This window comes from Anolis sagrei, chromosome 3 (assembly GCF_037176765.1).
Source record: "Anolis sagrei isolate rAnoSag1 chromosome 3, rAnoSag1.mat, whole genome shotgun sequence".
NCBI classification, from domain to species: domain Eukaryota; kingdom Metazoa; phylum Chordata; class Lepidosauria; order Squamata; family Dactyloidae; genus Anolis; species Anolis sagrei.
In genome coordinates this window covers 120079640-120092934 of record NC_090023.1, presented here as the reverse complement: position 1 = coordinate 120092934, position 13295 = coordinate 120079640, and positions in this window count along the sequence as shown.

Genomic DNA, 13295 nt, shown 5'->3' with positions numbered 1-13295 from the left:
GACTGGGAATAAGAAATAAATTTGGTGTCTCCAAGATTCAAACAATTACAAAGTTTATATAGAAGCCATATTTTAGGAAAAAGGAAATAAATATTGTCTCTGATGCCAGAATTTAATCAGGGAGTGATTTATATGACATCATAAATATGACCACCACCCCCACCCCCAATGTCAAGAACTGGGCTAGACAAAACTAATGCTATGCTTATTATAATTTAAGTCTCAATATCCAAGATGTCTAACTATATCTTACATTTGAATAAACATATGCAGAAAGTAATGGGAATTTAGAACAGAAACTGGACTTGTTAAGATTGAAGAATACCATAAAAATAAATCATTTGAAAGGTGAGCCAAAAAACAATCCCAAAAAACCACAGCATCAATTCAGAATCTTCCAACACACCAACATGAACAGTGGATCTCTGATGACTTGAAGGGAATGGGCATTTTATGACATGATTTGGAAAAGGCATAGGGCAGAACTTGAATAATCAGGATGGAATTAAAATCAAAAGAAACACAGATTTGGCTAAGAGCTGTGCTAGAAGAGATCACAATTAAAACCAACAGATTAAAAAGCTATGGTAGATATTATAAGCAACTTTAGTTCTGAATTTGGACTACTCCACCCTGCTCCCCTCACTGACAACCCCCCATTCCTCTGAGTGCCCCCCCCCCCGTTTGGGCCCTTAGTATCTAAAAGGTGACAAAGAGAATCAGAAGAATGGCTGTTTGATAACATTAACCCAGGTCTGATGCCACTGGGAGATGAGAATTTCCACCCAACTCTGAAGTAACTGGGGGTAGCAGCAGCGTAAACCATTTCAGGCCAGGGCCACTATATGCCATGCCAGATTGGACCAGGGATAAGGGGTCAGTGTAGATCCTCCCTATGATAACAATTCAACAATCTGCTGTTCTTATTGCCATGAAGAGGTTCAGTAAGTGCTTATTAACTATACATATTCCTCGAGAGATTTATTATTAATAAAGCAATAATGAATAAAAAATAAGAAAGACTCATCTAATAATTTTTCCTAACTACTTTTCATATTAGTGATTATAATTAGAAAGCAATCAAAATAATTTTGCTAACCATTTGAAAATTTGACAGTTCATCTTACATCTACATCTTTTATCTGTGAAGCAATAATGCCTCTAGAGATCTATGAAAACTCATACAGATTTATTAATAATGAAAAGATACAATTGTGATGGCTGTGACAGAGCTCTTGGAATATTTATATTTCATCTGTGGTACCTGGTGATGAAATAAATAATACAGACAGTTGTGAACAAGTCTGAGGGGTGAAGTCAATGGCCTATAATTTGCCTCATATTAAAGGCTAATGTCAATCTTTAAAAGTCTACAATAGCACAATATTAAAGTCAAATTCTCTATGCAAGTAGCTCTTACGCTGTAATTCTAGATACATTTATTTGGACATAAATGTCATTGATTTCAAAAATCATGCACTTCTCTGTTTATTAACTTGTCAAACTTTGTTTATGGATCATCTTTCATTAAGTAAGTAATTTGTGTCAAATGAAAAGTACCAGGGAGATCTTGAATAACTAAAATAAGGATATACAGATTCTGATGGTGGACTGTCCAAAGAACCTTTTGTAGATCTGCAATGGATTACTATTTGACATTTTGGAAAATAATATTTTTTTTAAAAAAAAATCCTCGTTCTCTTCATGTTGATATATAATAATAATCACTAGACTATGCAAAAACAGATAAATGTTGTTTTTGTACTTATTGCAAAACAAATAGAAGAAGAATCTCATTCCAAAAACACTTTAGCTGAAATACTTTAATTTATAATTTGCCAAACATCTTTCCTAAAGAAGTTATTGCAACACTTCTATTAAAAGCCTCCATCAAAGGGACCATTTGAAGTTAAATATCTTTTGCTTTTTTGTCATGAATAGATTAACTTAGGAGTCAAGGCTGCAAAAATAGCAGCTGGTGGGGGAAGGATCAGTATCTTTATAGATAGTACTTTGAGTAACCCTTTAAAAAAGTTTTACAAAAAAAGACATTTTAATGACATAATTTTGGTTGTTGAAAACCAATTTTAATTTGAAGAGCTTCAAATTAAGGATATGTATGTACATATATTTTGGAGGAGTTTTCCCCAATAATATTTATTTATTTATTTATTTATTTATTTATTTGCTGCATTTGTTGACCGCCGTTCTCAGCCCTAGGGCGACTCACGGCGGTGTACAACATATAAAAACAATTTACAATAAAGCAATATCACTAATACACAATAATATAATTACACTAAATGATCCACTCCATCATATCGTGGAATCATAACCAATCTCGTAAACCATATTCCGTTCCAGTTGTCGTTACAAGTTAATGTAGCACTCAGTTAAATGCCTTCTCAAATAGCCATGTCTTTAGGCTCTTATGGAAAGACATAAGGGAGGGCGCTTGTCTGATGTCAACAGGGAGGGTGTTCCACAGCCGGGGGGCCACCACCGAGAAGGCCCTCTCTCTCATCCCCGCCAGACATGCCTGTGAAGCAGGCGGGATCGAGAGAAGGGCCTCCCCAAACGATCTCAAGGCCCTCGTGGGCTCATAGGCCGAGATGCGGTCCGCAAGGTATTTTGGGCCAGAACCGTTTAGGGCTTTGTAGGATAACACCAGCACCTTAAATTGGGCCCGGTAGCAGATCGGCAGCCAGTGGAGCTGGAACAGCAAGGGCGTTGTATGCTCCCTGCGTCCCGCTCCTGTTAGTAACATGGCTGCCGCGCGCTGGACTAGCTGAAGCTTCTGGGCCGTCTTCAAGGGCAGCCCCACGTAGAGAGCGTTGCAGTAGTCAAGGCGGGATGTGACCAGAGCGTGTACCACCGTAGCCAAGTCAGACTTCCCGAGGTACGGGCGCAACTGGCGCACGAGCCTAAGCTGTGCAAATGCTCCCCTGGTCACCGCTGAAACCTGGGGATCCAGGCTCAGCGATGAATCCAGGATCACACCCAAGCTGCGAACCTGCGCCTTCAAGGGGAGTGCGACCCCGTCCAGCACAGGCTGTAACCCTATACCCTGTTCGGCCTTGCGACTGACCAGGAGTACCTCTGTCTTGTCTGGATTTAATTTCAGTTTGTTCGCCCTCATCCAGATCATTACAGCGGCCAGGCACCGGTTCAGGACCTCGACAGCCTCCTTAGTAGCAGGTGGGAAGGAGTGACAGAGTTGGACATCATCTGCGTACAGATGACACCGCACCCCGAAACTCCGGATGATCTCACCCAGCGGCTTCATGTAGATATTAAACAACATGGGGGACAATATAGAGCCCTGTGGAACCCCACAGGTCAAAGGCTGTGGTGTTGAACAGGAGTCCCCCAATAACACCTTCTGGGTACGGCCCTCCAGAAATGACTGGAGCCACTGCAGAGCAGTGCCCCCAAGACCCATTTCCGCAAGGCGCCCCAGAAGGATACCGTGGTCGACGGTATCGAAGGCCGCTGAGAGGTCCAGGAGCACCAACAGGGACACACTCCCCCTGTCTAGCTCCCAGCGCAGATCATCCATTAAGGTGACCAAGACAGTCTCGGTTCCATGTCCCGGTCTGAAACCAGACTGTGCCGAATCCAGATAATCCGTGTCTCTCAAGAATACCTGGAGTTGTGAGGCCACCACGCTTTCCATGACTTTGCCCAAAAAGGGGAGATTGGAAACAGGCCGAAAGTTGTCGAATTTAGTGGGGTCCAATGATGGTTTCTTCAACAGCGGTTTTATAATAGCTTGTTTCAAGCTCGCTGGAATCTTGTCTTCCCGAAGGGAGGCATTAACCACCACCGTTACCCACTCAGCCAATCCCCCTCTGGCCTCCTTCAGAAGCCAGGATGGGCAGGGGTCTAGGATGGACGTGGTGGGCCTCATTCCTCCAAGTATCTTGTCCACATCCTCGGGCTTCACAAACTGAAAAGAATCCATCAAAATAGGACAAGCAGGTGCTCGTGTCACATCCTCGGAGACTGCATTTAACATGGTGTCCAGCCCAGAACGGATCAAGGCGACTTTGTCTGCAAAGAACCGAGCAAATGCTTCACAGCGCGTGACCGAATTGTCAGGGCTCCCGCCTGAGGTGGCGGGAGTTAAAAGACCTCTGACAATCCAAAACAACTCCGCCGGATGGTTTTCTGTAGACGCAATAGTGGCCGCAAAGAAAGTTTTCTTTGCGGCTTTTATTGCCGCGGCATATGCCCTTAGAAAGGACACAAACCGTGCTCGATTTGACTCGCTTGGGTCCGAGCACCACACGCTCTCTAGTTCCCTCTTCCTTCGCTTCATCACTGCCATCTCCTCAGTAAACCAAGGAGCTGGTTTAGCTCGGCTACTTGAGAGGGGACGTTCCGGAGCGATCATGTCAATTGCCCTGGTCATCTCCCCATTCCAGAGAGCGACCAAGGCCTCGACATGGTCACCTACCGAGGTGGCGGGAAAATCCCCAAGAGCCGTCAGGAATCCATTCGGATCCATAAGCCTCCTGGGGCGGACCATCTTAATGGGTCCTCCACCTTTGCGGAGGTTAGGGGGCGCCGTGAGCCTAAATCTGATCAGGAAGTGGTCAGTCCATGGCAACGGAGAGATGGACAACTCCTCCACACCGCCACCCTGCTCCCATCCCTGGCAGAAAACCAAGTCCAATGTATGTCCACCACAGTGGGTGGGGCCAGATATTTGTTGGGACAGCCCCATGGTTGCCATGGCAGACATGAAGTCCTGAGCCGCTCCTGTGAGGGTCGCCTCGGCATGGATATTGAAGTCCCCCAGCACAAGAAGCCGTTGGGACTCCAACGCCAGGCTTGAGACCACCCCCGCTAGCTCAGGTAGGGAGACTGTAGTGCAGCGAGGTGGACGGTACACTAGCAGAATCCCTATTCTGTCCCGGTCACCCACCCTCAGGTGGACGCATTCAAAATTTGTGGTCTGCGGGATGGGACTCCTGGTCAGATGGATGGAATCTCTATAGACCACTGCGACCCCGCCTCCCTGTCCCCCGGATCTCGGTTGGTGCTGTACGGAGAAGCCTGGAGGACAAAGCTGGGTAAGATTTACGCCTCCAGCCTCATCCAGCCAGGTCTCCGTGATGCACGCCAGGTCTGCCCGCTCATCCAGGATTAAATCCTGGATAAAGGTCGTTTTTCCGTTGACAGACCTGGTGTTCAACAGCACCACCTTCAATCCAGAGGGCCCGCTCACCTGGTTACACCAATTTACCTTAGGAGACCGGTTTGGGATTATTAATGTAGATACGCGGTCCGAATTAGGCCGAATTTGAGGTCTCCTTTTTCCGCATCTCCCCCTCCCCACCACGACCTCTATGGGGGCCCCTTGGGTAGTGGAACACCTCCCCTCCTCCATGCTGCAATCCAAAACCAAGGTCTTAGTTTCTGTTTCGCTAGTTGTTTGGTTTGTTGGCCCTTGCCAACTCCCTTGCTCCCCTTCCTCCCCCCTCCCCGCCTCATTTTTGTTCACAGGTTCCAGCCCACCTCCTCCCTTGCCCCTTCCACTGGTCAATAATAACAGGGACAGTACAAATAGGGGGATGGGGAACCACATGGATAACAATAGATTCAGATGGTGATAGGCGTTCCAGCCCCGCCAGTTAGATACTTCGTAAAGTGCAAGAGTCTTAAAGTGCAACACAGTCAATAACACAACTCAGTCAACAACACAACTGCGTGCCGTTGGGGCAAATTCATAAAGTGCAAAGATCTTAAAGTGCAACAGATACCTGAAACTGGCTCTCAACGCTAACTAAAGTGCGGCATAGAGAGATAAGGAAGGGGGCGTAAGTGCTAGTATAGTTTAGCAGCAAGTGGCAGGCGCCTTAAAGTGCTATATTGCGTTCTTATATCAAATTAGCAGCGAAAGACAACCAAGGAACGTACTATGTTAGTAATATGTAAACACACTATTACGAAGATGCTGGTGATAGCAATTAGATAAGGTTGTTATATGCTGTGGAAAAGAAACCTATGAAAGAACACTGTGCTCTATATCAAAACGATGAACATTTTAACCTGGCAATCATGTTTTGATTCATATCCCTCCATTCCCTTCACTTCTTCTTCCTTTTTTCTAGATTCCAACAGTCAAGCAAATTTTCAAATTCATTGCATAATCAACCTAAAATGGATTGTGATTTTCCTGCTTCTTGGAAGGGAATGGTTCTGGATGGCCCATGAGTCTCTTCCAGCTCTATGACTATATGACTCTATGATTGCTTTAGGCCTCTCTCCTTTGCCTCCTTCTCAAATTTCATTGTATGTCTACTTATGTAAGATGTTTTTCAAGCCCATTGTTACTTTTCTCTTAGGACACTGTTATATTTATTTATCATTTATTTATTTCCTATATTTATACCCCACCCTTCTCACCCTTGAGGGGGTACTCAGGGCGGCCTCACAAACACCATATGGTGTCATCATAATAAAACAATCAAGAATACATTAAAATATTAAAAATATAAAACTATAATTAAAACAATTAATTAACACACGCCTATTAAAATCAGTCTAAAATCCAGTCCTGGTCAAATCATTGCCATAAGTGTTAAAATCTTCTTTTACTTGCTGCTCACTAATCGAACGCTTGGTCCCAAAGCCAGGTCTTAATTTTTCTTCTAAAAGACAGGCCATTCTGATGTCTCTGGGGAGAGTGTTCCACAGGTGGGGGGCCACTGATGAGAAGGCCCTGTATCTCATCCCCACCAATCGTGTTTGCAACGTCGGTAGGGTTGAGAGCAGGGCCTCTCCAGATGATCTTAAGTTTTGTGATGGTTCGTACCAGGAGATACGTTCGGACATATATATGTTACCCTCGGCATTGAATTTTTGCTGCTATGTTTTATTTTGTTGTAAGCCACCCTGAGTCCCTGCGGGGAATAAAGTGGGCTATAAATAAAGCATTATTATTTGAAACACAACAAGATGAGTCCACAGCAGACAAGATTACTCTGCTGGCTGTTGTATTGGATCACACGTCAGACTCTGGCACAAGCCAGTAAAGGTGGTCCCAGTGGTTGTTGGCACACTGGGTGCAGTGGCTAAAACCCTTGGCCTGCAGTTAAACACAATTGGTGCCTACAAAATTACCACCTGTCAACTGCAAAAGGCCACCCTACTGGAATCTGCACTCATTATAAGCTGATACATCACACAGTTCTAGACACTTGGGAAGTGTCTGACGTGTGATCTAATACAACAGCCAGCATAGTGATCTTGTTTGCTGTATACTAATCTTGCTGTGTTTCAAATAACAACAACAACAACAGCAAAAACTTCATTTGTGTCCTGTCCTATTCCCCCATGGGGACTGAGGCCAGCTTCCAACATAGTAACAGGCAAACATTCAATGCCTATGTAAACAATGCAGAGCTAGAGCTCGATCTATAATTATATATACTAATTTCACGTATGCATTTTTCCGTGAAACATTACTTTAATATGTATGCATTTTCTCTTGAAATCTTTACTTTAATATGTATGTTTGGTAACAGAACTTTACTACTTGGACACAATATATAGCCTTTGTGTGAATAAAATAACTCTAAATAAACAGTGTGTGCATTTTTTCCCTTTATTTTCCTGGGTAAGGTATCCTGTACCTTAAAAATTGACATGAGAGAAAAAAACTGGGGTCATTTTTGGAACCAGATGCCAAAAGTTAGTCAAAAACAAGTGTCAGATCTAACTCAATGAAAATTGTGCTTCCTAATAATTAAAGTACTTTCAAATTTTCAAATATTTTTCACATTCCAGGACTTTTAAAATTCAAATTTCATAAAGTTTTTTTATGCAAAATCCATGGTGGTGGTAATGATATTGCTTCAGAGAATATAAAACACCAGTTATTTTTCTTTTGTTGAGGCATCAAAAATATGGGAATTGAAAATATATGGTTGCCTTATGTTCTAACCAGGTGTGGTGGCTTGTCCAGAGTAATCCAATGCTCTCACAGTCACTTGCTTATGTAGTGTATTTTGACTCTCCAACCTACCCACTGTGCAGATGACAAGAAAAATGTGACTTCAGAAGGAACAGAAATATTAGACCTCTGCTGTTTTCAGGCCTCAGAAGAGTAAGAAGCAAGTCTGTTGTAGAGAAACATTGAGGAGATTTAAAAAAAGAGAATAGACAGAGATGTAGAAAGCTTGATAACTGACAGAGTCGGAAGGACATTCAGCTGTTTTGCTTTGGCCCATATGAACAAAGAAAATTTTCAACAAGTGAGGCGATCAACATTCCTTTTAGATCTGACATCAGCTGTGTTGTGCCAAAAGTGGCATTATGAAGCTTTGAAACATATGGCTATATTACTTTCAAGTCTGCAGGGAGCAATTCCTGGGCTTTGTTATTGTATTTCCATTTGAAGGAATATTTACATATCTAGAAAGAGAAGACTCTCTAGCCTCAGAGACAAGAACAATAATGCAACCACTTATATTCTATATTTATACATGGAGTTTGGAGAGGATGAAAACGCCTGTCTATTCTGCACAATGTAAATTTAATGTAGCTAATTAATCACCATGCTTAATATAATTGAAAGATGGAGGAAATACATGAGTAGATATCATACCCTGCAAGAGTGTGCTTTGGGGAAAAATGATTGCCTTTCCATTGTCAACAATCATAGAGTAATAGAGTTGAAAGAGCACATATGCTATCTAGACCAATCCCCTGCCATGCAGGAAAAGCACAATCAAAGAACAATGTATTGAACACATGAAATATATGCCAACTGAGTGTCTTTGTATGATTATAACTTTTCCCCAAATAGTATATTTATTCATGGATCTAAAACATAAATTTCTCTCTTCCTGAAGGTATGGTATGTACAAATAGGCCTGCAGATATGTAAATCGGTATTGAACCCTTCTTTCTTTTCAGTGGCTTCTTACTACAATGTCACCTGTGAAATTCCAACACCAGAGAGCTAGAGGATTTGAACTTTTGCTGATTATGTGGATGAACCTCTTAGATGTCAGAGATACCATGGCCAGAATTCAATGTAAACATCTGCTCCAAAGAAAGCTGCCAGGACAGAGAGGCTAATGAATCCAAATAAAGCAAAAGGAAGAGAGAAGGAAACAGATTCTATGACTTGGGAAATGTAATAGAAGATATGCTTTACAAATTTGTAGATGACACCAAATTGGGAGGGATAGCTAGTACCCCAGAGGAAAGGACTGGAATCCAAAATGACCTTAACCAATTAGAGAGCAAAAACTAACAAAAATAAGTTCAGCAGGGAGAAACATACAGTACTACAATTAGACAGAAAAAAAAATAAAATGCTTAGAAATAGGATAGATGACACCTGGGTTGAAAATATTAAATATGAAAGGGTTGCAGGTGTCTTAATAGACCACAAGGTGGATGTGAATAAACAATGCGATGTGACAGCTTTAAAAGCCAGTGTGAGTCTAGGGGTATAGTGCAGAGATCGAGAGAAATCACAGTCCCACTCTATTCTGCTTTGATCAGACCTCACCGGACTTCAGTTCTGGACACCACAATTCATGAAGGATATTGAAAAGCTGGAAGATGTCCAAAGAAGGATGACCACAATGATTAATGGTTTGGAAATCAAGTTTTATGAGCAATGGCTGGAGAAGAGAAAGTTGAACAAAAATATGATAGCCATGTCTGAATATTTAAATGGATGTTACATTGAGGAGGGAACAAGCTTGTTTTATGCTGCTATAGCAAATAGGGTCCCTTCTATGCTGGCTACAAAATTTTGCCCACTCATGGCTCCCTGAGTCATCTTGGAGGCATCAAAGAGCCTCTACTGCCCAGCTGCACTGAACATGATTCTCCACCACTGGGCAACCAGAATCCCCCTCCTTCTGTATCATGGCTCTTGTCAGCCATGACATACCCTTGCTGTTCAGGTACCTGACTGATGTCAGTCAGAATACTGCTAGGAGGGAGAGGGGCTAGAAGGGAAAGGGGCAAATACCCACTCCCATGGTCTAGCTGACAGCAGGATTCTGTTTCCCCCCTGAGTTAGCATAGCCCAAGCGGAGGTTTCATTAATGTTGCCCCAGGTTTAGCCAGATCAGCCCTCTTCAGTGTTTAGATACCATGGGGATGATTTATAATCACGCTGAGCTAAGCGGTCAGTGTAGATGTGCCTTAGGATATGAAGCAATGGATTCAAATAGCAGGGAGATTTCATCTAAACATTGGGAAGAATGTCCTGATGGTTAGAGCTGTTCAATAGTAGAATATGCCACTTGGAGTTTTATAAACAGAGGCTGGATAGCCATCGGGTGGGAGTGTTTTGATGTTCCTGCATGGCAGGGATTGGAGTGGATGGCTCTTGTGGTCTCTTCTAAGTCTATGATGCCATGATTTTATTCTATGTAGTAAAAAGGAAATCTGAATGATGAATTGGTATGACATGAATGCTGAAGGAGCTGACATGATATTTTTGATTCTATGAGTTTCTTCCTGATCTGACTAAATTCTGTATAACTATGTGTCATGTTTTTTTTTCTTGGTAGATACTTTAAAGGAAAATAATGGAATAAGGGAGTTTTAGTCAATGATGGTGTCACGGTAGCGCAGCAGATTAAACTGCTGAGCTGTGGAACTTGCTGACCAAAAGGTCGGTGATTCAAACATGCAGAGCAGAGTGAGCGCTCATTGTTAGCCCCAGCTTCTGCCAACCTAGAAGTTTGAAAACATGCAAATGTGAGTACAACAATAGGTACAGCTCTGGAAGGAAGGTAACGGTTCTCCATGCAGCCATGCTGGCCACATGACCTAGGACATGTTTATGAACAATGCTGGTTCTTTGGCTTAGAAATGGAGATGAGCACCACCCCCCAAAGTTGGATTCAACTAGACTTAAAGTCAAGGGGAAACCTTTATCTTTACCTTGTCAATGATAGTGATAGATGCCAACCAGACATTGTTGAAGAAAAGCATGGGTTGCTGCGAACAGTTACAGCTTTTTTTCATATGCTGTGGAGTATGTCTTATCATTGTTGCTAGTGAAAATCATAATTTATTGAACAACCTAGATGCTGTACATTGAATAGGTGTGATATACACTTCTTAGTTTCAAGCAGCAACATGCCTTCAGCTGGCCTTCTCACCTTAGCCACTCTGTTAGAGACTGTTTTGATTTTCACTACACTGACATAAATTTACACTTTCATAGCACAGTAACAGACTTTGAAAGTGATTGTGCTGGCAGGGAGCTCTAATGCAAAAAGCTACTTTTCCAAATTCTGAAAATAGTTTATTATTACATTTTCTCCTCTCCTTATTCTACCTTTTCTTAGTTCTGGTGCTAGTTGTGTTGTGTCGGTTATGGCCCTGTGCATTTTTAGTGGCATAAGGTGTGTTTTGAGATACATTTATGTGATTCCCCCCAGGGGAAATTAGCATTTAGACCAAAAAGCTCAGCTAACAGAGAGAAAACATAGGATGATTTATTTATTTATCAACTTTATTTAAAAGTCTTAAACTTTATTCAAAACTGTTTTTGGGGTTATTATCATATGCAGACATTATAAAAATAACTGATTAAAATTGAAATGATTACGGTTAAATATTTTTATCCAATTGCCAAGGAGTAAGTTCTAATGAAGTCACTTGACCTTTACCTACTTCTGGTCAGACCTGTATAATGCCTTTTTTTAAAAGGAAGGAAGGAAGGAAAGAAGGAAGGAAGGAAGGAAGGAAGGAAGGAAGGAAGGAGGGAAAGGGAAAGGGAAAGGGAAAGGGAAAGGGAAAGGGAAAGGGAAAGGGAAAGGGAAAGGGAAAGGGAAAGGGAAAGGGAAAGGAAAGGAAAGGAAAGGAAAGGAAAGGAGGTTATTATCCACTTCCATAGAATAATCAGAGGTACTCACTGACATACTTTTCCCCATCATTTTTGAGGCTCCATACCTTTTCCCTTCCACATTATAATGTCTGAGAATTTCCTAGGATTACGAAATGGTGGACATTTTGATAATTTAGTTGCTTCAATCTCTTGCAGTTGCAAGGAGGTATCTTAGAAGAAAATGAAAAACACGTGTTGAATTATCTCTCATCCTAAATAGAGCAATCTGATAAATTCCCTCTCCCAATTTCTTTGCCAAGAAATATGTTGAAAATTTTGAGATGACATTTATACATATGTAGAATATATGCAAGAGAGGTTTTTTTTTTCTACAGTGGTATGTTAAGTCTATGGAATATGTTCACATTGTAGTTATTTTTCTGTTCTATTAAAAATTCAAAATTTGTTGTTACAGTAACAGTGGAGGGGAAATAACAACATGCCTATTAAATAAATCTTCATTAACCCATTTTTTTAAACAGGTCAGCTCAGTTTTCTTCGTTTTCTGATATATAACAGTCTCTGTCATCTTTATAAGGCTAATTGTTTTTTGAACAGAACTTTCATTTGGCAGAAAGAACATCATCAGAAAAATAAAACATTTCAGAGTTCAGGGAACTGTCCCAATGTTTTCAAAATAGAGTCAGTTAAATTTTGGACTGCTCTGTGTAATCAACGCTGTTTTCAACTTAAAGTAGATAAATCATATGTCTGATGTTGAACATATATATATATTAATCCATTATATTCTTGTCATCCTCTTCAGAGAACCACAGAGTAGTACAACCACTGGCTCAATGTAAATACAGAAGAGATACAAGGGCAGAGAAGACAATTAAACGTTTGTCTTATATGTTGGAAACCACCCTGAGTCCTTTTCAGGGAGATAGGGCAGTATACAAATAAAGTTTTATTATTTTATTATTATAAGACCCGTGAATACTCTTATTAGTGCAAACCAGCATTGTCTATAGTTATGGATAATGGGAGCTCTGAAGCAACCTCTGAAGATGTTTCTTTGTTCTCTCCTATACCATTCCACAGATAATGCAATCACGTGGTTTCTTGTATTTGATGTTCCAATAGACACAATCTACCAATTAGAAAATCATAAATTCCCTCTACTCCTTTAGCAAGAAATAGCAGGTGAGTGGGGCTTCTAGTCATAGCACAATACATGGAATTAGGCTGGGACTAATGGTGAGTAAGAAAGGACATTAACTTGTGGTGATTCTTTTGCCCCTATAGAAGCACTGATTCCTGACTCTGCTTCGTTAGTCTAATTGATTGACTGGCCCAACTCTAGTGTTAGAGGCAGCACATCAAATCACTAAGAGCAAGCTGAATAAACATAATGAAAACAGATCCTGATTCTACAGTGGAACTCAATGTTCTTTCTGCATCATTGTTCCATAAT